Genomic DNA, 25,582 nt, shown 5'->3' with positions numbered 1-25,582 from the left:
CAGAGCAGGTATATGAAATTTATTTATACAAACATTGATGGCTACATATGTGCATACATGTTTCCGTAATCACTCGCGTTGGGGGCCTACGTCTTCAGACCAAAAATTATCGTCGAGAACTGATATTGAAATATCATTTTCTTATTTCGTTTACAAAGTTAAAATGTAACATGGGTGGGGGTTATGAGCGGGGAGAGGACATGTGACGTCTTTGAAGATAATAAAGATATTCTTTTTATTTCCCTTTTTTATATTCCCTTTTTAAGTTTATCTATCCCATCTTTTGGTTTTATGGCATAAGGTACGTGAGGATGTAGTATTTTTGTCTTGCGGTTTGTAAATCAAAAACATTCTCATGGGCAGTAATAATAATAATATATATATATATATATATATATATATATATATATATATATATATATATATATATAAAGCTGAATGTGTGTGTGTGTGTCTGGTCACTAATAGGCTCCTATATAGTTGACTCTTTTCAAAAACCGATTACATATAATGATAGAAGATGTATCGAGACACAGGAATGGGTATGTTTGATCTGGCAGAATAGTGGTTCATTAAAATTGTGAGGTCTGCGTTCGCGCCTGGTCCAGAAAGTATGGAAATAAAAAATTTAAAAAAAAAACGCTTACAAGTGTTTTTGATATAGATGTACATAAGAATACTTTGATAAGTATGTTTTAACTTAAATAGGCATGGTATAATAAAATTGTGGGTCCGAGTTCGCAGCTGGCCTCCATAGAATAGAAAAAGGCACAAACTTTAATAAAGACTTTTCATATCTATCGGCGTAAGTATACTTTGATAATTATGTTTCAGTTTGAAGAAATATGGTATAATAAAATTATGGGGTGTTCGTTCGTGCCTGACCTCCGTAGAATGGAAATATGTCACAAAGTTTAACAATGTTTCTTTTTTATATAGATCCACAGAATATTGTGATAAGCGTTTAAGTGTGAACAGCTATGGTATAATAAATTATGGTGTTTATCTATTTTATTTTTACTTTCATCATATTTTGCTTTGGTTTTGATACCCCCGAATTCGAAGCTATCTCTTTACAACCCTTCCTTTTCATAACGTATCATACTTTCATAAATCAGAGTCCATTTTCTGTAGGCTGTTTTGGAACCCAGTTAATGACGGGTACTTTTGCTAGTATATATATATATATATATATATATCTTTATATATATATATATATATATATATACATACTTTGACTTTCCATGTCTCACTGACTTTAGCAAATAGGGTGCATACCAATATAAGTATGTGTTAATATTTTCTCTCCTCTGATGAGATGGTAGAAATCGAAACCCTATAGGTTAAGGAGATTAATTTTCTAAAACATTCTTTGTCTTGCTTTGAATAATCAAAATTCTTTGATATGAAACTCAACGACTTCATTTCATTTCAATGAGAGTTTTTTTGAAATTCATTGAATTACAATTTAATTTATTTGCTCTATCTTGCATATCGAGCAATTCTTGTTAAGATGGGATAACTTACAGAATATTACTGCCAGTAATATTTTGGAAACCTTACAATCTCACGTTTCCATTACAACTGATTGTTAAATAAAAACTATTCTGAAGTATATATATATATATATATATATATATATATATATATATATATATATATATACACTTGATTTGTTAGATAAACAGTAATATGTTGCTACACATTCATGGGCATGTTTCTGTATGCTTGTTACTAATAACTAGAAACCCCTTTAAGTGGTACAGCTTATACGAAAGCAAAGTTTGCAATATATATATATATATATATATATATATATATATATATATATATATATATATATAATTACCTATGAAGACGTAATATTTTCATTGCCAACTTTGATTTCGTACAAACTGTATCGCCTGAAAAAGTCATTAGTTATTAGCTGACTGAAACATGCTCATGACTGTGTAGCAACATATTATTGCTTATGTAAAAACAAATGGAACGTTTTATGTATGTATATATATATATATATATATATATATATATATATATATACATATATATATATATATATATATATAGTTAGGTCAAAAACAATGTAATTTTTAACGTTCAACTGTATAGATAAAAACGACAAAAAGTGGTTTTGAACCAAAGAAAGGGTTCGATTAATTAGTTTTCTCTCAAATGATCTCCTTAAACGTAACTGAACAATAAAGACACAAATAAGACATAGAACTAAAAAATAGTTACGTTAACTAGTTTAATTAAAGATTCAAAGAGGAGTTTTAACCAAAACAAAACTATTTTGGTAATGACGTACAACTCTATCAAACAAGCAAGGAAGGATATTTATATTATCACTGACAGGATGGTGATAGGGAATAGAAAGTTGATGTAGGATAACAAAACAATGATAGATTGACCAAATAAAGAATTTCTTTGATAAAGACTGTTGGATGTTTAAAGAAACAACAAGTGCACAGTTTGATGTCTGTGTGGGTTCTATACACACAAAATTTTGCGAGGAATTGAAAATACGATAGATTTGCGCGAAGTTTGTCCAAAATATGCCCAGAGAAGATTCATTTTTGTCACAGATTTGCTACTTGTTTTGGTAAAGGTAGAGACAAACAGGGAAAGAAACGTTTTTATAGTTGTTTCAGTTAGACAAGATTTTCTCGTAAAAGTTTGGAAAGGAGGGGGGGCTATAGATTTAAGCTCAAATGAGCACTTCCCATGAAAATACTGCTAGAGCAGAGCCAGGCTCGCAACGTTTCTTCTGTGGGAAAGAGGTTGCTGGAAAGAGGAACGACATACCCACTAGGCTACGAAATATATTTTGAACTCTGCAAAGCGTGAAAAAAGTGCTTCTAGCAGCTTCTGTAAAAATGTGTCAACTGAACTCCATCCTTGGCTATAATACATGTAGAGGATTGCATCGGCAGTAACATACCTACTGGAGAAGTAAAATGATCAAAGAATTTTATTTCAGCAACCTTGGCAACAGATTTGATGTATGTGCTCCATTTCAGATTAGGAGCGAAGATCAGATCAAGAAGCTTGTCAAAACATGGAGCGTCATCAACGTGAGAACTCCCTACACATATCCCTGCAACTCCCTACACAGTACTATTCATAGTCCTCTTTATTTCTGTGCAAGACTTTAAACGGTCTTTTAATGACATACGCTGCATTATTCGATCTTCTCTTGACGAAGTTTTGTGGGGTCTGCCGGTTTTAAAAGCACTAACTATTTTGCCAATATCATTGTAGGATTTAACAACCCTGCCTACAACACTCTTGGAACGTTTCACTTTGTCTGAAATCTCTCTAATGGTGTCCTTTTCCTTGTGTAGCTTCACGATAACTTGTCTCTAGAGTAATCAAGTTCTTAGCGTTTCGCCGTGGTGCAGGCTGATGCAACGTTTACAAATAACTAAGAAAGACTTACTCTTTAGAGGAGATCAAAAAATTTGAATATAGAATACTGTTTACATATACATTATATATATATATATATATATATATACATATATATATATAGCTGATACGGGGAAATGGGCGGAAGAGTCCATCATATATATATATATATATATATATATATATATATATATATATATATATTTATTTATTCGATTGGCAAAATTTTAGAATAATTATAAAAAAAGTGAACCATATCGTAAATTCAATCAACTAAAAAAATGGAAACCGGGGTGAGGAAAAGAAAAAAATATATTTATATATAATGGGGCAAATTATATGTACAATTAAATAAAATAAATAAGTCGATTAAAAACGATCGTTAAAATATACCCAAAGCGCTTTTCGTTCAGACAAACATTTTCAAGGGTCATAAGTCTGAAAATTATTATTATTTTTTTTTTTTTTAGAATATTTGGTAGTGATATGGAATACGAGCGGAGAGGAGGTTAAGAAAAAAAAAAAACTGACTACCCAAATAATTCTAACTGAAGCCGGAGGTTTCTCTGCCTGCACAAAGTAGGGGGGTTAGCAATGATGGCAAGTGCTTCGAGGACAGACAGGTGGATCTTTGTGCGTCCTCGGTACAAAACAGAAAAACACTCCGGAGAGAAAACAAGACCGCACTCCTTTTTATCGACCAAGTGTTGGCCGATGGACGATTCTATCAGTTGAGATTTTCTGGTAGTAGGTTGATGATCCCGGATGAAACGGGGAACATGTTGGGCGATTCTGACCTGAAGACGCTGGGTCGTCTTGCCTATATAGACGGCACCACACCGACATTGAAATTTATAAATAATATTACTAGTTTGGGAGATAGGCAAGACATCCTTACGAAATGAGGGAAAGGCGGTTTTTGTGGAAAAGGCACATAGAGCACCAAAATTAGAAGACACCAGAGAGGAAATCTTATCGCAAATAAGTTGGCCTTCAAGTCCAATCCAGGGTAACCTAAGGTATACCGGAAATCTACATGGACCGTATTTTGGTAGCTCAAAAAAGGATTGAATTTTTTTATTAATAACTAAATTAACTAATTAATTTAATTTTAATCGACTTATTTATTTTATTTAATTGTACATATAATTTGCCCCATTATATACAAATATATATTTTTTTCTTTTCCTCACCCCGGTTTCCATTTTTTTAGTTGATTGAATTTACGATATGGTTCACTTTTTTATCATATATATATATATATATATATATATATATATATATATATATATTCATTTATTTACCTAATTGCTTTTCTTGTACACTTGTTCCCACTAACACACCTCCCAAATAACAAAAACAAAAAAAGTTTAAGAATTTTATTGGATTTTTTTGTGTGACAGTTTGCTTTTTATCTTCAGCAAAATAAAAGCATTCTGTCTATGTGTTCTTTTGCAAAAAAAAAAAAAAAAGAAGTAGACCCAGTTCTCTTTCGCTAACATTGAAATTACCCCTATTAATAAAGTGCCCCCTAGTGTCGAATATGTTAGCAAAAAGGATAAACAAGTTAGATAAGTAGCTCCAACTTTCTAATTAAATATTGGTTTGCTACGAAAATAAAAAAAGTAAAATAAAATAAAAATAAACGCAAAAATCTCACTTACTTCAACTAGAAAGAGAGAGATCCATCACCGCTAATTTCAAATGAACTTTTAAGTTTTTTTTTTTTACAAGGGTGTCACCACTTATCAAGGACGAGGCCACTCGAGGATAAGGGTTAATAGGTATACATTAGTCATTGTGATTTTAGCATAGTAAACAGTGGGAATTTTGTAACTTGGATTACTTAGGGGGACGATTCAATTAGAACTTGTTCACATTGGACTTTTTTTCATAGGCATCAACTCATTATCAAGGCCAAGAGGCCACTCAAGGATAAGGGTTAAAGAGTGTACAGTAGAAATTAGACAATATAATAATCATTAGTAATGAAAATTTGTTAAATTTGATAACTTATATGGAACGGCTCATCAAGAACTTATTTACGTTAGACTTGAAGACAACCATATTGTAGTCAGCCGGAAAGCAGGAAAACGGAAGACAATTCCACAGGCGTGCAGTTCTAAGAAAGAAGCTTTGTTTATGGAATCTACGTTTAGGTTTAGGCACAGATAAAGAGTGGAGGGAATTATTGATAGTGTTTACAGCTAGACGAGTGTTTCTTGTGAAAGTTTTGCGAGGGGGGACCATAGATTGAAGCTCAGTCGAACACTTTCCATGAAAATAACGATACATCAGAGACAAACTCGCAACATCTCTTCTGTGAGATAGAGGTTGCAAGGAAGAGAAAAGGACATCTCCTACGAGGCTACGAAGTCTATTTTGAACTCTATCAAGGACGGACAAATCCTTTCTAGCCGCTCCTGCCCAGATGTGGCAACAGTATTCCATCCTTGGACGTACCTGGCTCAATCTATATAGTAATACAATAGCGTGTGCGTAATTTTGTGTGCCACGCTTACATTTTCGTCGTGTAAATTGTTATGACCTTCAATTTCTTACAATACATTATTTTACCAAGAATTCTACATGAACTTTGGTTCTGGTTTCGAATAAAGCTGATGGCGTTATTTTTCTGTAAATAATTATATCAAGACGTCTTCAGAAGTATTGGTGTCGGTTTATATATATATATATATATATATATATATATATATATATATATATATATATATTGAGTAGAAATGGTAATTAATAAAAGCTAAAGAAAGTGCTCAATACCGTGTAGAGCAAATATGCGTTTTATTTTTTATTACCGTATCTTTCTGTTAAGTTACATTATTGTTTCAGCTACACGGCCGTTTTTTGGCCGTCTGTAGCTTCCTCAGACTTTTACAGAAATGTTCGTTGTTATGGGATGAAAGATTGAAAGAGTGAACAGGGGATGGGTGCGAGAAGAGTGGTAAAAAAAGGAAGGGACCAAGGGGGGAAGGTGGGAGTGGGTGCTTGGCATGCCGGTAATGTATTAGTTTTGGAGTTTAAGGAACTTGTGGGGGTGGGTCTGGGAAGTTAATTTATGGTGTGGCTTAGGGCATAGGGATACATGGAGGGTGAAGGGGAATATGTGGGGGTAGGAAGAGGGGGTTACTTTTAAATTTGTGTCTTAATGTTAAAGTTTTTTTCTTGACCTGTGGGGTGTTCGCTTAGGTTCGGAGGCGGGGGGGCTATGATTCGGTTTATTTAGTTTTTATTTGTTGTTAATTGTTTAGAGAGGGTTAGCTAGCGGTCACTCACGCGAGCACACACACGCACACACACACATACATATATATATATATATATATATATATATATATATATATTGCTTACCAGAATGCAGTTTACTGACCACAATAATTTCCAGTAATAAATGTTGCCTTTATTTACTTCCTCGTGCTCTTCGTGGTTATCCAGCATCCACAACCGTATAAAAGAACAGACCATTTGTTCGGAGTACTTTGAATTAGGTCTCTAGTTATTGTATACAAAACAAAATGTCCGCATTAAGATTGAATTCTAAATAAAAGTCGTCAATTTATGCCTATGCGTTATTGCATAACGCTAAAACCAAATTATCCAACCAGCAAATCTACTCAAGACGGATGTAGTTAGTCTAAATACTGAATATAAATAAATGTTTCAGAACATCGCATCTCTCGTAAAACCTAATGATAGTCTAGCGAAAATAATAGAGTTGCGAACGTACTTATTAGCATTCCTCGTGTTAGTGAATATGAAAATATCAACTGTAGACCTTCACATTACAAGAGAAAACGGAGAGGACGTTACTTACAGGTACATTTTACATATTCAAGTTGTTTCCTGTTTGCTTCAAGCATTGGCGGTTATGACTATCAATCTGTCTCTCTCTCTTGAGACATTCATGAATCCAATTTTTCTCATCCTTCACAACCACATCTACGCTGTTTTCTCGAAAGTGTTTAATCTAACGCAACAGATTTATCTGCAGTTGTACAGACAGTAGGTTGCAGTTTCTTTCTGTCCGAGTAGTACCCATAGTTGGCGCTTATCTTTACCCTTGCACACAGAGGGATTTAACTGTCCAGCAAAACGAAATACGAAACCATGAAAAGAATTATTTCTGTTTGTTTTTGTATTACATCAATCACCTGCTTTCTTTAACATCACGTTTCCCTTTTCGAGGTGGGGCGGCTGTAGTGAGTCCACGATCTTGCTTTATGGTCTCCCGCAAAATAGCAAAGAAAAAGAGGCGCCTTACCTGTTCTTTTTACAGTAGTTTTACCCCGCCACCTTGAACAGCGCCTAGTATTCTCAAATTGTCACTCATTTGGTATTAGCCAAAATAATCGTTGCTTAACTTCAGTGAGCTGGCGAGAACCGGCGTGTCAACGTGATTATGCTGTATATATATTATACATAAAGTTTGAAAATACATAAAAGACGTTGCTGATGCTGCTTCAAAGACAATAAGTTCCACCTACAGTATTAAACATCTACTTGTACATGACAACATGCTGTATCTTTATAAGGCGACCACAGCTGTCTGAGTGGCGGAAAGCACAAGGTGGACGAATATGTAGAAGAAGGTGAGAAGTGTGCAAACTCCGAGATGCGGAACGTCATATAAATAAATATATGTATGCTATAACCAAGCGTTTCGATGTTTCCATTCGGAAAAAAAGATGCTTTCATTTCAGGTGCTAGTCATCAGAAAAGTGGGAGATGATAAAATAAGGTTTGTGATTTGTATTGTTCCAAGCAGACAAAGATGTTATCCGACGCTGTGTTGAAGAACTGTTCCTCGTGCGTTATTGTTTCGTTTGGTGAACTGTATTTGAATACGTGTACGCACATGCAATGAACATCACATACACACACATATATATGTATATATTTGTATATATATATATATATATATATATATATATGCAACCTTTACTGTGATACATTTTATATATACATCAAGTATATGAACGCTATATATACACACAAAAATATATGAAAATTGCTGTAGTCATTTCTGACCTGAATACTTTAAAATATGTCAATAATCATATGGAAAAAAGAAAAATGTTGCCACATCCGGGTTGACGCATCTACTACTAGTCTAACGCTGTAAGAAACGACCTAAATAAAATCACCAATCTAATAGGTTTCACAACTAAACTCCAAGATCTGTTCATCAACGTGTTTTTCAAGTACTGGCGAACGAGTACACTCGAAAATCTAACAAGAAATTTTAACATGAAACACCTACCTGGCTGAAACTACTGTCAATAATTTTCCCCACTCTTTATCTGTGCACAAGTCCAAACGTAGATTCCATGAGCAAAGCTTCTTTCTTAAAACTGCACGCCAGTGGAACTCTCTGCCGCTTGCCTGTTTACCACCTGACTACAACTTGGACGTCTTCAAGTCCAACATAAACAAACTCCTGACAAACCGCCCCCTTAAGTAAGACACTCTATCAAAACCCTCAAATATTAATGATTACTACAATACTATCTCATTGATTACTCTGCACGTAATAACCCTTATCCCTGAGTGGCCTTCGGGCCTTGATAAGTGGTGACCACCATGTAAAAAAAAAAATAGACCCGTTTATTTAAAAAAAAAAAGTCTTTCGGGTTTCAATCCTGGTTTGAGGTAGTTACTTATCCAGCCGCACTGATGAGCTGTGAAACAGCGAAACAGTACTGTATGTTGCTCACTATATATATATATATATATATATATATATATATATATATATATATATATGGCGATTAAGCTACACTGAATATTCGGCGTTTCATCCACTATAGGATTCATCAGGCTTATGCGCATAAGCCTGACGAATCCTATAGTGGATGAAACGCCGAATATTCAGTGTAGCTTAATCGCCATATATATTTTATAAATGACTAACTAGCTCTACCTACGTATTGAGCACTTTTGAAGTAAATACAATAATAAGTTTACGCATAAATTTATACTTTCGTATATTAATTTTATGTGAGTAAATGAAGTAGTTATATATATATATATATATATATATATATATATATATATATATATATATATATTCAAATATACAAATGTAAACATTTCAAAGGCGAACCAGTTATTTCATTGTATTGAATCAACCATAGGCGGTATAATGACATCGTCAGCAAAAAAAAAAAGTAGTGCGATGTCGTTGCTCGAAGTTCCTGATGTAAAGATAGACCTAAGTAAGTGGCACTAATAGATTCTGTTTACGGAAGAAAGGGAGTGATGGCAAGAAGGCGATGTAGGGCGTGTGTGTATGTGTGTGTGTGTGTGTGTGTGTGTGTGTGTGTGTGTGTGTGTGTGTGTGTGTGTGTGTGTGTGTGTGTGATATATCGACTCAAGAGAGGTGTGGTTGGAGAATACGCACTTCCTACCACAAATAATTTCACGCGCAGGCACCCCTTCGTGGGTATCCATAGTCTGTCAAAGACTGACGGAACCTGTTTTGTCATCCTTATTTACTTGTACTGTCTCTAGCGGAACCTGTGGAAATTCCACAGGGGACTCATTCATATGTAATATATTGATGTTGGCATTCTGTAGATGTTCAGAGTAAATGGAGACGCCCTGATAGTATTATGGCTCTTTTGTTAAAACTGCAAAAGTATTTATCTAAGCTAGCACAAACACCCGGCAAAGCCCGGTTGTAAAGTACGCTTAAATATAATATTTTAATTCTTACAGATGTCATATATATTATTATAGAGTTCATGTTCTATAAATTTTGACATTTTATAAAGTTGCGATTTCAAAAATAAAAAAAATATATCCATATGATTCAGTGCATTAGGAAACGGAAATAAAAACTTATGAAAAAACATATATATATATATATATATATATATATATATATATATATATATATATATACATAAGCATAAGCCTGAAGAGTCCTAGAGTGGATGACACGCCGAATATTCAGTGTAGTTTAATCGACATATATATTTTATAAATTACTATATATATATATATATATATATATATATATATATATATATATATATATATATAGTTTCTTCAGCCATGATCAAAACAGAAACCAAACAAAAATTCTTGATAAAATTATTTATTAAAAAAATAGATTACTGAGGTGACATCAGTTATAATCGCAATCGTAACCAAAACTTATAAGAATTCTTAGTAAAATTATTTATTACAAGCAATGGAGGTACATAACAATAAAATAACCCGGATATAAGCATGACACACAACAAAACACACACGCTATCTTATTAATATTTGGATTATATATGCATGCGTATATATCTGTTCTAATTTTGTATATATCTGTAATGCATATATATATATATATATATATATATATATATATAATTTTACTGGATTTTACTTGTACAAATGGAAATTCATTTGGATTTTACCGTCACTGGATTTTTTATTTTCCACCAGACAATCCATTCATGTGTAATCACCTTTTTCTTCACCATATTCCCTCTGCTTCACTTTTTTTGTTTTCAATTTCATCGAATACTTTGTATGCAAAATCCGATCCTGCATTTTGCTACTTCCTACCCTCTGATGAGAAGGAAAGTATTTCTTCGAAACTCCGCGGATTAAAGACTATCCACTTATTTAGTGTTTCCTTTTCAGATTAAATATGTTTTAAACTCATTGCAAAGTATTTTTTAGCATATTTTATTAACTGTTAGATCATATATATATATATATATATATATATATATATATATATATATATATATATATATAATAGTTTAAATAAATCGCTATCTAAAAATTATCTGAAAAAAATTATTCACTGAATTAGCGTTAAACAAGCATAATATGGCTATAAAAAAGTTCAGAAAGCACGTAAACCGGAAATTGATTGATATTATACTGGTACTAAAAGAAAAACAAAGCCGTGCCAATGATTTTGAACAAGGGTTTTTTGAAATTATGTTTGTTGTTCCTTTGTTATTTATTTTTTCTAAAATCCGATTGCTGCATCGGAAAGGCCAGTTAAAAATACATAATATACTTTGTTATTTTCTTTAATTTAATCCCTGTTTTAGAATTTATTAGACAAAATTTAACTTTTATTTTACCGTGCCAATAAATATGATCATCACTGTATATATATATATATATATATATATATATATATATATATAAAAGGGAAAGTGTGTGTGTGTGTGTATGTCTGTGTACATTTCCATATGAAATGACTCTGTAAATTTTAAGCCTACAGATTCGAAATTTTATATACAAAGTACTGAGATTAAAGAAAATCGATGTGATTGATTTTCGGACAGAAATTTGGCGATTAAGGGGTCAAATTTCAACGATTTGACCTTTGAGTACTCTACCAAACTCCTCCTACAATTTTGGGTCTGAACACGTGAAATTTTAGATATAGATTCCTTTAACATCGATCTAACTTAATAACTTTATTTGAGCCCTAAACAGTAAATATTAAGGAGTCATAATAGGGGTCAAATTAAAAAAAATTGACCTTTTTTTTTGTTTTGCTCAATATACACCTCAAAACACCCGGGCAACGCCGGGCTGAAATGCTAGTATATATATATATATATTTCTGTAGAAATATATTTTTCTTATTATATATCTTATTATATTTTTCTCAATATATATCAATCCTTACATAAGACGCTCAATGTGATTATAGAGTAATATATATATATATATATATATACATATATATATATACATATATCTATATATATATATATATATATATATATATATATATAAGTGAACGTGTGTGTGTTTATCTGTGTGTGTCTGTGTACATTTCCCTACGCAATAACTCAATTTTTAGTCTACAGTCTCGAAATGTTAGATACAGGGTACTGATATTTGAGAAAATCGATGCGATCGATTTTTGGCCAGAAATTTGGCGATTAAGGGGTCAAAGTTCAAATTTTCGGTCTACGCACTTGAAATTTTAGATATAGATTCCTTGTGTATGGGTCTAACTAAATTACTTGATTTCATCCCAACACAATAAATTTTAACAGGTCATCATAGGGGTCAACGTTTTTTAAAAAAATTGACCTCTGCAGTCTATTACAAATTACTCAGACAATTTCTGGTCTAAATATCTGAAACTTTACATAAAGGGTATTCAGAGATAGGGAAAGCTTTTTCATCAGTTTGGGTCGAAAATTTTTAGTTACCAATATATAAATGTATGTATGTATGTCTGTTTGCATGTCTGCCTTAAACTTTCAATAGAGGCGACGGATTTTACCAAGATTAGTATCGTTTTTAGTTCGACCTTTCATACGACAAATATCGAAAAATTAACTAAAAACATTATTATCTTCCCCTTAAACTAGGGACTTTTCTACAGGGGGGGGGTCGCCGATAGTTTTTAAAGTTATCCTCTCCTTTACATTGGCTAGCCTAAACTTTATAAAGTTTCGCTTCCAGTTTGGCGGTGGTCGTAACAGCATAAACGTTAGGTTTTACCCCGTTCTTTTCCTCCTTTGCGGTACGGGTTCGAGCCTGCCTTCCTACTACCACTTTTATTTTGCTCAACATATACATCCAAACACCCGGGCAACGCCAGGCTGAAATGCTAGTATATATATATATATATATATATATATATATATAAGTGAAAGTGTGTGTGTGTGTGTCTGTGTACATTTCCCTACGCAATAACTCTGTCAATTTTAATCTACAGATTCGAAATTTGATATACAGGGTACTGAGGTATGGGAAAATCGATGTGATTGGTTTTCGGACAGAAATATGGCGATTAAGGAGTCAAAGTTCAACGATTTGACATTTGAGAACTCTAACAAACTACTCCTACAATTTTCGGTCTAAGCACGTGGAATTTTAGATATAGGTTTCTTGGACATAGAACTAAATTATTAACTTGATTTGAGCCCCAAACAATAAATTTTAAGGGATTAAATAGGGGGCAAATTAAAAAAAAAATTGACCGTTTTATTTTGGTTTTGCTCAGCATAAATCTCTAAACACCCGGGCAACGCCTGGTTGAAATGCTTGTATATAGAATAAATGACAAAAATTTATATTCCAAAATACATTATGGTGACAATCTTATAGTTTATTCCTTTAATTCAGTTGACTTATACAATTCTTGACAGTATCTGTTTCGTAGCGCAAAATCAATCACTTAATTATTATATCAATTAGTGAACCTATTATGCCCTTAACTCATCAGAAGAAATAGCAACAATTAATTCGTCCAAAGGAATTGAAATGTGATTTGACATAGTGAAAATCCGAAAAATTGGGAGAGAAGCTGCAGTTACCTTTATATTTTTACATTACGCTATATTGAATATATATATATATATATATATATATATATATATTTATATATTCAATATAGCGTAATGTAAAAATATAAAGGTATATATATATCTATATATATCTATATATATATATATATATATATATATATATATATATATATATATATATACATATATATTTGCTTACTGTATTTTGGGAAAGAGTTCCGACAAACTCTCGCTTACAAAGAAAAACTTTTTCGATATAAGAGCTAAATATTTATTTCTTAGTTTTACAGAAGTTCAGAAAAACATTGGTACCGTCGGTTTCAAGCCCAAACACAACGGGAAACCGTTAATGGTAACACGTAAATAATGTTCGACTCTCGTCAGCCATCTTGTTTTCTGCCCCGAGGCATATTTTTATAGGTCCGCATATGTTTGTTTATATAATGATGTATGTTTTTATGTATTAGACTATAGCTAGTTCCTGTATAATTTATTTTAATCCAGTATGAATTTTATTTTTTTTATTTAATGCGTTTTAGTAATTATGTGTTGTTTGTTTTTTTTTTCCGGTCTGCCTTTCGTTGCTTTTGGTTGGGTAAGGGAGATAATAAATTTATCTTATTTAACCTCTCTACCTTTTTCGGTTAAGGGGAGACAACTGGTGTTTTAGTGGTCTAAGGGGGGTAACTTATCTATCTTATTTATCCTTTTAACTTTTTGTATTAAATATTATAATAGATGAGGGTGGGTGTGTCATTTAGTTCTAAATTCTTCTATATATCTGTGTACTGTGTTATAGGCAGTCTTATTCTTCTTCATATATACTAATATTTGTGCTTAATGTATTTTGACAAGAGTCCAAATGTCGGTTACCCTTTGCTGGTTTATGCGTTGTTGGCTGCATCTAGAATACTCTTGGGGAGCTGCTTTAGGTGGGGTCCTCGTTTATTGTTCTGTCTTCCCAGTTTATTAGTAGCGCTTGTCTCCTATGCAGACATCCTTTGAGTGTCTCACTGCGTACGATTAAACAGGTTTTTTAGGGGCATTAATAGCCTTTATGATGTGGTATTTCTCCGCGTCACAAAGTGGGCATCGTTTGGAGGATGGTGAGTATGCTGGTTTTCTTTCAATGATCCTCCATTTTATGCTGAATTGCGTTCCTTTGTCTTTAAGCTGCCATACTCGGGCGGCTAAAGCTGTCTTTATCCTCGTCTTTGCCCTCAATATATATATATATATATATATATATATATATATATATATATATATATATATATATATATATACATTTTGAAATATGTATATCTTGTAATAAGTAGCCAGGATTCAACCATTTCCATTTCTGTTGATTAATAATAAATTAAATGGTAAGGTTAGTAAAACAAAGAATAGTGTATTTCGATTCAATCCCGAGCAACATCAGGTCACACTGCTGTTAAATCTCTAAATGAATCCTATAGAAATACGTGTATGCTTGCTGAAGAAAAATTAATAATAAATTAAATGGTAAGGTTAGTAAAACAAAGAAAAGTTCATTCCGATTCAATCCCGAGTAACATCAGGTCACCCTGCTGTTACATCTCTAAATAAATCATATAGAAATACGTGTATTGTTGCTGAAGAAAAATAACAACGATAATTAGCATATTGTTAAAAATAAAACAAGAAAAAAAGCGTATTATTCGGTCTTATTAGACTACTGTTTTCATATTGAGTGTGACTTTCACAATGTTTCGGTCGATATAACTTCCGATCTTCTGCAGATTCCCGAGTTGCAAGGACCCGTGACGCAGTGGTTAGAGAACCGAGAAAATCCATTGTAAAAAGTTATATTCTCCTGATTGTTCAAGGTTCAATCCTCAGTCAAGGGGACCGAAAAATACATTTGCGAATTACTTAGGACCTCCATCCAGGCATGGCTGACGAAACAAGAGTATGCTACCCCCATGAAGTAAATAAAGGGTTCTGCTCGAAATTCCGTCCAAGTTCCGAGCTCGACAGAAACATTCCCGAGTTCGACCAGATAAACCTGAAGAATGTCGCAGGTTACATCGACCGAAACGTTGTGAAAACCACACTAAATATGAGAACAGTAGTCCGAAATATAAGAATAATACGAATGACCAATCCTCATCTCAAAAATTCAAAAACGTCAAGAAAAAAAAACGACTTTCCTATTTGATTTAATAAGCCTTGTAAATAACACTGTATTATCGTACATGCCGTTTATAATTAAATTCCCGCTAGTAAATACTGATAACTTTCTCTGTGCTTTCGATGATATTAACCCGCTTTAGAGACTGATTTATTTTAATAAATTTTCTATTAGTATTTTTCCGCTTGTCTAAGTCAATTACATATTCAGATAATAAAAAAAATAAACGTTGCACTCCGCCATTTCTTTTTAAAAGACAAAACGAATTTTACATAAGTAGTAATTTACGAGCGCCGATAAAATATCGTCTGCCGGAAGCAAGACGAAATTTCATTGAAGCAGAAGAAAAAATGTATTCGCAAAATCACCTCCTTCCTGGATGTTTCTTTAAAATGCATTAAAGCGATTAATTTCGATTATTTCGACATCGAATTGCAACCGAGCATTTGTTTATTTCTTAACTGAATAGAGTTATTTAATCGGCCATTTTCATGTACATTTCCCGCTTTGTACTCCATTGCTAGCATATCCTTATTATTAGGTCATGTGCGTGTAGATCAATATAGTTATACACATGCCCACGCCAGTACGTTTATCTTTCAATCTTATCTCTTTGTTGAGCAAGGTATATCACTACTAATTAATAAAGTTAAGCGATATTGAGCCTGGCCAATTCTAAAATTGGTGACCATTTGGTAATAGCAGGTGCTGTATGTGCTCGGGGACTGGAAAGAGATGGGTGCCTCCAGGCTACTATTGCCCAAGATACGCTGCATGCAATAATGCAGCAACCCCCACGACCTCGAACGGTTAGGGAATACGTCCAGGCTTATCCTTATTGATATAGAAAATGAACGTTGTCTCTGCGTATGTCCGTGTGCGTATGATTTACTTTTCTATGGACTCGAAAACAAATGAGCAGATTTTTTTATGAAATTACACACGATGGGAATTCATGTGTCTGCAAGTGTTATGTAATTGGTTATGTATCAGAATGTCTTCAAAATAATACTATCCATAATTAATACCGTAAACAATCCGATCTAGGAAAGAACAGACGATTTTTTTTTTTTACATGGAGATCACCACATATCAATGCCTGGAAGCCACTCGGGGATAAGGGTTATTGCGTGTACAGTAATCAATGGGATAGTATCGTAGTAATGATTTTGAATCAAGTCAACACCTTACACGCCACCAAAACTGGAGGTATCCTTGCTCGTGATCCCTGGGCTGGCAGTGGTTTATTCTCGGCTCTCTTCTGGTGGATTCCGTCTCCAGTTCCCTTTTTGTTGTCGGTTCTAGATTTCGCCAAAACGTGGAGACGGCGTCAGAGGTCGGGAACCGAATTTGGCGCCAAAACAGTGAAAGGGGGAGACAGAACTGAGAAAGGGAGTGGGGAGTTAATTGAAAGGAAGAGAGAAAGCCTGCCCGACCCTCCCTCGCGGAGAGGTCGTAATAAACAGCTCAGATCCCCACTCGCGGGGGAGAGCAAAACAAAGATAGACAAAGTGGGGGGCTGACAGAACACTACCCCAAAAACAGCTTGTTAGTGTATTTCGGCGAAAGAATGTGTCGCCAGAACAAAACTGCCTCGTGGGAACGACAAAATGTAGTCAGAACAGATACTACACTTTGAGATATTAAATCTTTTATTCAGGCTAAAATTACAATCCAAGTTCCAACTGAACAAAAACTTAGGCACAAGGCCAACTCAAAAGGTGGGAAGTCGTTGGTCATCCTTGTCACTCCAGAACTTAAACAAAAGTTTCTCTTAGATAGTATCTTTTTTCACCATAATACCACATTCACCCTTTCGTACTGGTGGGGGGGGGCGTCCTACTTAGAGCCCAGTTGTCTAAAACATATTGGACCGAATGCCAAGAAAGAAAATCCTTTTTTTCTATTTATTAAAAAAGAAAATAAGCTTTGTTATATATGATAGGCCCTGACGAACTGCAATCACTTGTGCCCCCACGACGTGAGCATCCTCGAGAAACCCGACAGGCTGCTAAATCCCATCCCCACACTGTAGAGATCCCTAGATGTAAAAGATCTTTCTACTCCAATAGTTTCTTCCCCAGAACCGCTAGACTTTGGAATTTCATTCCAGGTCCCTGCTTCCCCAACAGTACTGACGTGCTGAAGTTCAAGAGTAACGTGAACCGACATCTTGCTCCCCAAATCCCTACATAGTACCCCAGTAGTTGTTGCCCCTGATAGTAGCCCCCTACACCAAAGTGGCAATTTGCCTTATTTAGGGTGAAAATGTAAAAAAAAAAAAAAAAAAATATGGGTCGTGAAACTGGATTTACCAGCAAAATATCCAGCTTATTTGCATATTAGGTTTTTTAGGGTTTTTTATTCAATGATCATCTTTAGTTAACTATTACGTGTAATTATATTCAGGCAGATATTCTACATGATTTATACTTGCGTAATATTTGCGTAAAAAGATTATAGTAACCACCTTTTCTATATGTATTTATGTATGTGTATATATTTTTGTTTAAACAATTTGCCTGTCAAACCCCTCTGCCAGTTTTCGGTCTAAAGGCATTAAACTTAATATAAATGATATTCGAGCCCATGCAAAACTTTATATTTGGGGAGAAACGGTACAGAACTGTGAAAATGAAAAAAAATTGGAATTCACCTGGTAACGGTCGAACAACAGCATTACGAATATGCTTGCGTAACGTAATAGTAGTTCGTTCATGGTTTATTTTTAAGCCTTGAAGCAAAAATGCCTTGTATCGCTCAGGAATAAACATCAAAGGAAAAAGTAAATTGTAAGGTACACGTTTTGGTTCCGATTCTTGGTGGTGACGCACGAGTCATTTTCTTTTTTAACTTTTTAAATCGTTACGATATATTGGGTCCAATATAATATAATAATTAATACGAAATCTGCATTAATAAAAATATCATATTTAAGCGTATTTCACGACCGGGCAACGACGGGTGATCTGCTAGTATATATATATATATATATATATATATATATGAAATAAAATGGAGGTGGAAGGACCTGGATACTCAGCGTTTCGCCCGATTTATGCGGGCTTCTTCAAGAGGGATGGTCATTGACGAGAGAGTCGGAGGATTGGGGCTATATATAATGATGGGGGAGAGCAGCGTGTTTTCCTTATGTAAATTAGATGTCATATATACATGTATATACATTTTATGAGAGAAGAACTAATTAGAGTAAACTAGTGTAGTGGATTACGTCTAAAAGATAAAATATCGTAGAGATTAAAAATTGTGTTTGGAAATATAGCGGTGATAGATTAAATAAATAAAATGACACGAGATTACGAAAGAATCTTTTTTTTTTTTTTTTTAATTAGAAATAATTGAATTGGGATAAAATTGCGCAGTAACTTAAAAGATGGTATGTAAAAATAAGAATAGGAGGTGATAAAATCGAGTCTAAAAATAGATAATGATAAAATACAGTAAATAAGTAAAATAAAATTAAGTGAAATTACGAATTTTTTACACAAAAGAGATGTAAAAAACAACAATACACTCAACGCCATATTTTGTCACATCATGGAAAACGACCACCATTTTGATTTTAACAAAACAACTTTCCTTAAACACATACATAACGGATCCACACGACGTTTAATTGAATCAGCTATAATCTCCCATTCCAGCAATATAATTAAGCAAAGAAAAGGTTTTTTCCACGTTGCTCCCTTTCTGTCGAAAATAATTATTAAAGAAAACAACTTAGACACCGGTTAAACGCAAAAAAAAAAAAAAAATTCGCTTATGTAATGACAATGTACGGCACTCGTCTGCTTTCAATATAATCTCCCCTAATTATCCCCCCTTAAATTTTTTCGTTCCGTCTCTTTCATTTGTTACTTCTCTTTTCGCGAGAGCGGTGAATTGTTAGCAACAGTTGTCGCTGAAGCGACGTGGTTGGTATTGAAACCAGTCATAAAAACGCCGTTCACCTTCTTACGTGTTTTTACCGTTTTGAACACAGGAAAATTACTCATAACTTTTGTTTTACTAAATGAAAATTTAAGGTTTTTTTTCACAATATAGTTTAGAAGGTAATATATAAAATGTTATAATTGTTTGAAATTGGGTCGAAAAAAGAGTGAACGGGAAGTTTTTATGCAGTACTAAATGATTAAAACTGCCACTTAACCATATATTAAAACACGGTAGTGTCTGCGTTATATATATATATATATATATATATATATATATATATATATATATATATACATATATATATATATATATATATATATATATATATATATATATATATATATATAGTAATTGATAAAATATATATGGCGATTAAGCTACACTGAATATTCTGCGTTTCATCCACTATAGGATTCGTCAGGTTTATGCGCGAATTCTGTGGTTGCTTCTTGTTTTTATATATGTTGAGGATTTCTAGTTAGCCAATCAGCTTTCTAGTATCCACCGCGTCCCTTCCTATCAGCCAATGGGCATGCATTTTATCGAACAAAGGATCTGTTTTAGAACTAGGTTAGTGGTATAAGGTAGATCGTTTCCCTCCTTTCCTTTTTTTTAAATATATGTAAATATACCTATGTGTACACACATACATGCACAAATATATACATACATATATATATATATATATATATATATATATGTGTGATCGTTTATGTATATTCATGTTTGTTTAATTAATTTATTTGTTTGTTTTCTATTGTTATTGTTAGTTTTAAAGCTATTTTGTATGGTATATATATATAATTTACCTTGTCAGTGTATGTGTAGTATATGTGTTTGCGTGTGAAAACACTTTCCCAAACTCCTATCATACTATTTGGTCTACAGTGTTGATAATTTGGTAGTTTGACCTGTATGACACTTTCGATTTCGTATTTAGCCATCAAAATAACTTTTAACCGGTCAACATTATAAAAACAAATTACATTCACTTTGGTCTCGCATGTCCGCGATGCCTGTTATTTTCTGCGCATGCGCTAATTCAAAAGTCATAGATAAACCCGCGTTATTTCTTGCAACTTCTGTGTATGTATCGTCTTAATTTATACATTAACGGGTAAGGCTGGAGACCTATATGTTTTAGTTTTAATTCTTAATGACGGCTCATATGTCAATTTTTAACTTTTTAAATCACTACTATCTATTAGCTATAATATAATGTTCGATAAAATTTTCCCTGTATAATAATAATACGAGATCTGAATGAATTAAAATATAATATTTAAAATATTATTTAAACATATTTTAGAACCGGGGAACGTACGGAGGCCCGCAAGTTTATATATCGGAAAGTGACCTTTTCGGTATGTGCGCGAAACCTCTCTATCAAACTCCTTTCCGGTTATCTGGTTTACTAACTTTAAACTTGATATATCACGTATTTGGACATCTCTATCAAACTCTTTTCTGATTATTTGTTTACAGATTTGAAACTTGATATATTGGGTATTTGGAAATCGGGACCTTTTTTGAATTGTTCTTTTGTCGCGTGCAAGTCACTCGGTCGGTCGGTCGGTCGGTCGGTCTGTCCCTAACACTTTTGTGCTTGGCCTTTTTTATTAAGATTAAAGGTATGTTGTTAATAGATGCTGTTCTTAGCTTTTAAAGCTTTTCTTGGTCTTTTGGCCAAGATGAAAGTGTAGTATCTGTTCCGGCAGATGCTGCACTTAAGATAATTTGTACCAGTCAATGGAGGGGAAACCCTCTATACTGGGACAATTATTATTTTTGGTAACCAGAGTGCCCCCTTTTTGCCTACTTTTAGGGGAGCTGGTTTTTACCTCACATTAAAAACGGCCTTGTGCCTAATTTGCTCAGTGGGGGAGCAAATAAATACCATCTGTTCCGGCAGATGCTGCACTTAAGATAATTTGTACCAGTCAATGGAGGGGAAACCCTCTATACTGGGACAATTATTATTTTTGGTAACCAGAGTGCCCCCTTTTTGCCTACTTTTAGGGGAGCTGGTTTTTACCTCACATTAAAAACGGCCTTGTGCCTAATTTGCTCAGTGGGGGAGCAAATAAATACCATCTGTTCCGGCAGATGCTGCACTTAAGATAATTTGTACCAGTCAATGGAGGGGAAACCCTCTATACTGGGAACCGCCTGGGTAATACCTAGGAGGTCCACCCTCCCAGGCCTTGCCACCGGGCTTTCCGGTGGGGCAAGTTTATTGCTTGCTGCCTGAGGCGCCCCGACCGGGGAATGCCGACGGGGTTACTCAGGCAATTTTTTAAATTGCAGGAGTGTCCCTCCTTTAGGGGAGCCTGCGGGGTTCCCACTTTCCGGCCTTGTGCCACATAATGCTGATGTGGGCAGCATTTAAATAAAAACCCTCTATACTGGGACAATTATTATTTTTGGTAACCAGAGTGCCCCCTTTTTGCCTACTTTTAGGGGAGCTGGTTTTTACCTCACATTAAAAACGGCCTTGTGCCTAATTTGCTCAGTGGGGGAGCAAATAAACACCATCTGTTCCGGCAGATACTGCAAGCAAAGACCATATGTGAGGGCGACTCCACATATAGGACCTTGGTCAATGTAGGGGCAACCCTTCATACAAATTGTCACTATCCAGCTCCCTTTCTACCCGGGGAGTTGGTCCCCATTTCCCTTAACTCCTCACATTAAAAATCGGCCTTGTGCCTAATTTGCTCGGTAGGGGAGCAAATAAATACCATCTGTTCCGGCAGATACTGCGAGCAAAGACCATATGTGTGGGCAACCTCACATATAAGACCTTGGTCAATGTAGGGGAAACCCTTCATACCAACTGTCACTATCCAGCTCCCCTACTCCCCGGGGAGTTGGTCCCCATTTCCCCTTAACTCCTCACATTAAAAATCGGCCTTTTGCCTAATTTGCTCGGTGGGGGAGCAAATAAATACAGTTTTTCTTGGGCTTTTGGCTAAGATAAAAGTGTAGTATCTGTTCCGGCAGATACTGCAAGCAAATGCCATATGTGGGGGAACCCCACATGTAAGACCTTGGTAAATGTAGGGGGAACCCTTCATACCAATTGCACTATCCAACTCCCGTACTCCCCGTGATTTGGTTCCCATTTCCCCTTCACTCCTCACATTAAAAATCGGCCTTGTGCCTAATTTGCTCGGTGGGGGAGCAAATAAATACCCTTTTCTTGGCCTTTTGGCCAAGATCAAAGTGTAGTATCTGTTCTTACTACATGCTGTACTTATTGTAATATAAAGTGGGGGATCGCTTTTCTGTATTAATTTTATGTAAAATGATCACCCACTTTACAACCAGTCAGTCTCAAAGTTACGTAAGTCATTCTCCAGATCATTCAAGTTGTTTTTGAAGGATTCCAGTTAATTTTTGAAGGATTCCAGTTATTCTTAAGGTCATTCATTTCATCCTTACGTCCATTAAAGCCATTCTAAGTCATTTACTTTTTATTTATTTAAGTCATTTCAGCCCATTTTTCGGTCATTTTAGTTTATCTTTAAGTTGGTTGTTGGTTGTTTTTGTTTTACGGCATATCAACCCTTTTCAGGTTATTTAATGCCGAATCCAAAGATTTTGAAGAAAGACTTTTTAATAGAATATATTTGTTGTTTTTTTAAGTCGGTTTCTATTTAACCCATAGTTGGGACCCTAACAGGTATCACCACTCTAGGTCAGAGTGGACCTGGGAGCAATGGCAGTTAAAGGGTGGCTCCACACTCCCCAAAGCCCACAAGCTGTGGTCTCACGACTGGATATAGTTTAAGGTCATATCCAGAATCTTATCTTTAAGAATTTCATGTCAATCACGTATTCATTTATTACACGAGAGCACGCAACTAATGGCTATCGACCTTGTTGCCTTTAAAACAATCGCGAAAACGTAAAAATTGAAACAAACCAACAGTTGAGCTTGGCAGAAAAAAGTCGGCAGAAATAATACTGAGCATTTGTATTTAAGTTAATTTTATTACCGGGCAATGGCAGGCGGCCTGCTAGTCTATATTATATTTCTCTTTGTCTGTTTTCGTGTTTGTTTTGTTTTTCATGCAAATATCTAGTATTAATAATACACAAAACAAATCAAATAGATAAATATATTGATTTTCTGGGGTTCTATGGGACTCAGTTGGGAACCCCTAATCTAAACGATGAGCTCCTAAACCGCATCCCGTGCACTTTTGTAGCAGACGTTGAATTGATCGATAAAATAAAACGAGATGAATAAACAGTCGTGTTTTTTTAGTCGAGGACGCCGCGTATTTTTTTTTCTTTTATGTACAGAAATCGTTAAAGGGGAAAAAAAAAAAAAACGGCAGCAGCAGATGACAGCGTTCACATGCAATCGCTTTATTTGCACTTTTTTTTAAATGACAAAGAAATTTAAAAAAATGCATTGCAGACGTAAGCGTGGCAGGCCATCGGAAATTCGATTGTGGTTCAATTTTTTTTAAACAAAACTGATTTTTTGCAGATGCAGAATTACGTAAACAGCTGTAAAAAAAGCCGAATAAAAACGAATCGACCTCAACATGAAAACGGAAAATGTTTCATCAGAAAAAAAAAAGTTATAACGGTTTGACATAAGCAGGGCAACATTGAAGGTCTTGCTAGTCGATGATTGTTATAATCGTTGTAATATTTATAAAAAAAAATAGAATGCTATCATAGCAAATAAAATATTTACAAAGATAATTATTTATATTAAAACTAGCGTGGGTGTCCGGCGTTGCCCGTGTGTTTGAACGTGTGTGTTGAGAAAATTAAAAAAAAAAAAGTTGTAGTAGGTAGGCAGGTTCGAACCCGTTCCGCGAAGGATTGAACGAATGTGAATAAAACCGTGACGTCTTTGCTGGTGCGCCCATCGCCAAATCTGAATTGACGTAGGTTAAAAAATTTAGACTAGACAATCGGTAGGAGGCGATGACGTTGACAAACATCTGCGAAAAAAGCGGCCCCTCCCTATAGAAAAGTACCCAATTGAGTGTGAACGAGTTAATGTTTTTAGCCGATTTTTTACAATTTGTCACCCGAAGGGTCATGCTTCAAAATGATACCGATCTCGTATCCGTCCCTCTGTAGACAGACATACAAGCCTGCGTGCATACATAATTCCTGCACACATTTCAAGACAGGTGAGATTTATAGATGATTTGATAGAAATTTAATGTTAGAAACAAACAATAATTTGGAAAAAGTTTAACATTCTTACGACAACATGAGTTACGCAGACTTCAATAATATTGCCAAGAACTGCGTAAAAGATTTGAAAATCTACCGTGTTTCAATATAGTGTTCGTTTTGCTCATTTAGAACCGCTTTAAAGCTTCATCGCTCACTCATTTTACGACCAAATTTCAAGCAATTTTTATAGTTCATAGTTAACCTCCTCAGATATATATTTTTTTTAATTCGATTTTCGTTCATTACAACAAAAGTTATAATAAAATTACTGGTGTCCAAAAGAATACGTAAAGAACGTAGGAGACGGCGTCTTCTGATTGGCTATTGGTTACCATAGCAACGTTTTCAACATTGACGTTTTGGAGACGCTTTTTTCTGATTGGCAATTAGTTACCATAGCTATGTTTCGTCGTCAACAGCTCAATATATCATAGAAGGAATATTGCATCTTATATATATATATATATATATATATATATATATATATATATATATATGATGAAAATAATGGAAATAGTATTCCGACAAAATAGAGAAA

The 25,582-nt window shown here is 34.3% G+C and overlaps 1 long non-coding RNA gene and 1 pseudogene across 1 annotated transcript in view; one reads left to right on the top strand and one right to left on the bottom strand.

Moving 5' to 3' along the window:
- The window catches only part of LOC145243787 (uncharacterized), an 878,591-nt gene that overhangs the window by 40,366 nt on the left and 812,643 nt on the right, over positions 1–25,582 (bottom strand). The window lies entirely within an intron of this gene.
- LOC145244058 (U2 spliceosomal RNA) lies at positions 23,027–23,153 on the top strand (annotated as a pseudogene).

The sequence above is a fragment of the Euprymna scolopes genome, chromosome 22 (assembly GCF_053919585.1).
Source record: "Euprymna scolopes isolate OS-2025 chromosome 22, ASM5391958v1, whole genome shotgun sequence".
NCBI lineage: Eukaryota > Metazoa > Mollusca > Cephalopoda > Sepiida > Sepiolidae > Euprymna > Euprymna scolopes.
The sequence above is the reverse complement of the archived record's forward strand: the minus strand, read 5'-3'. Positions and strand labels throughout refer to the sequence as shown.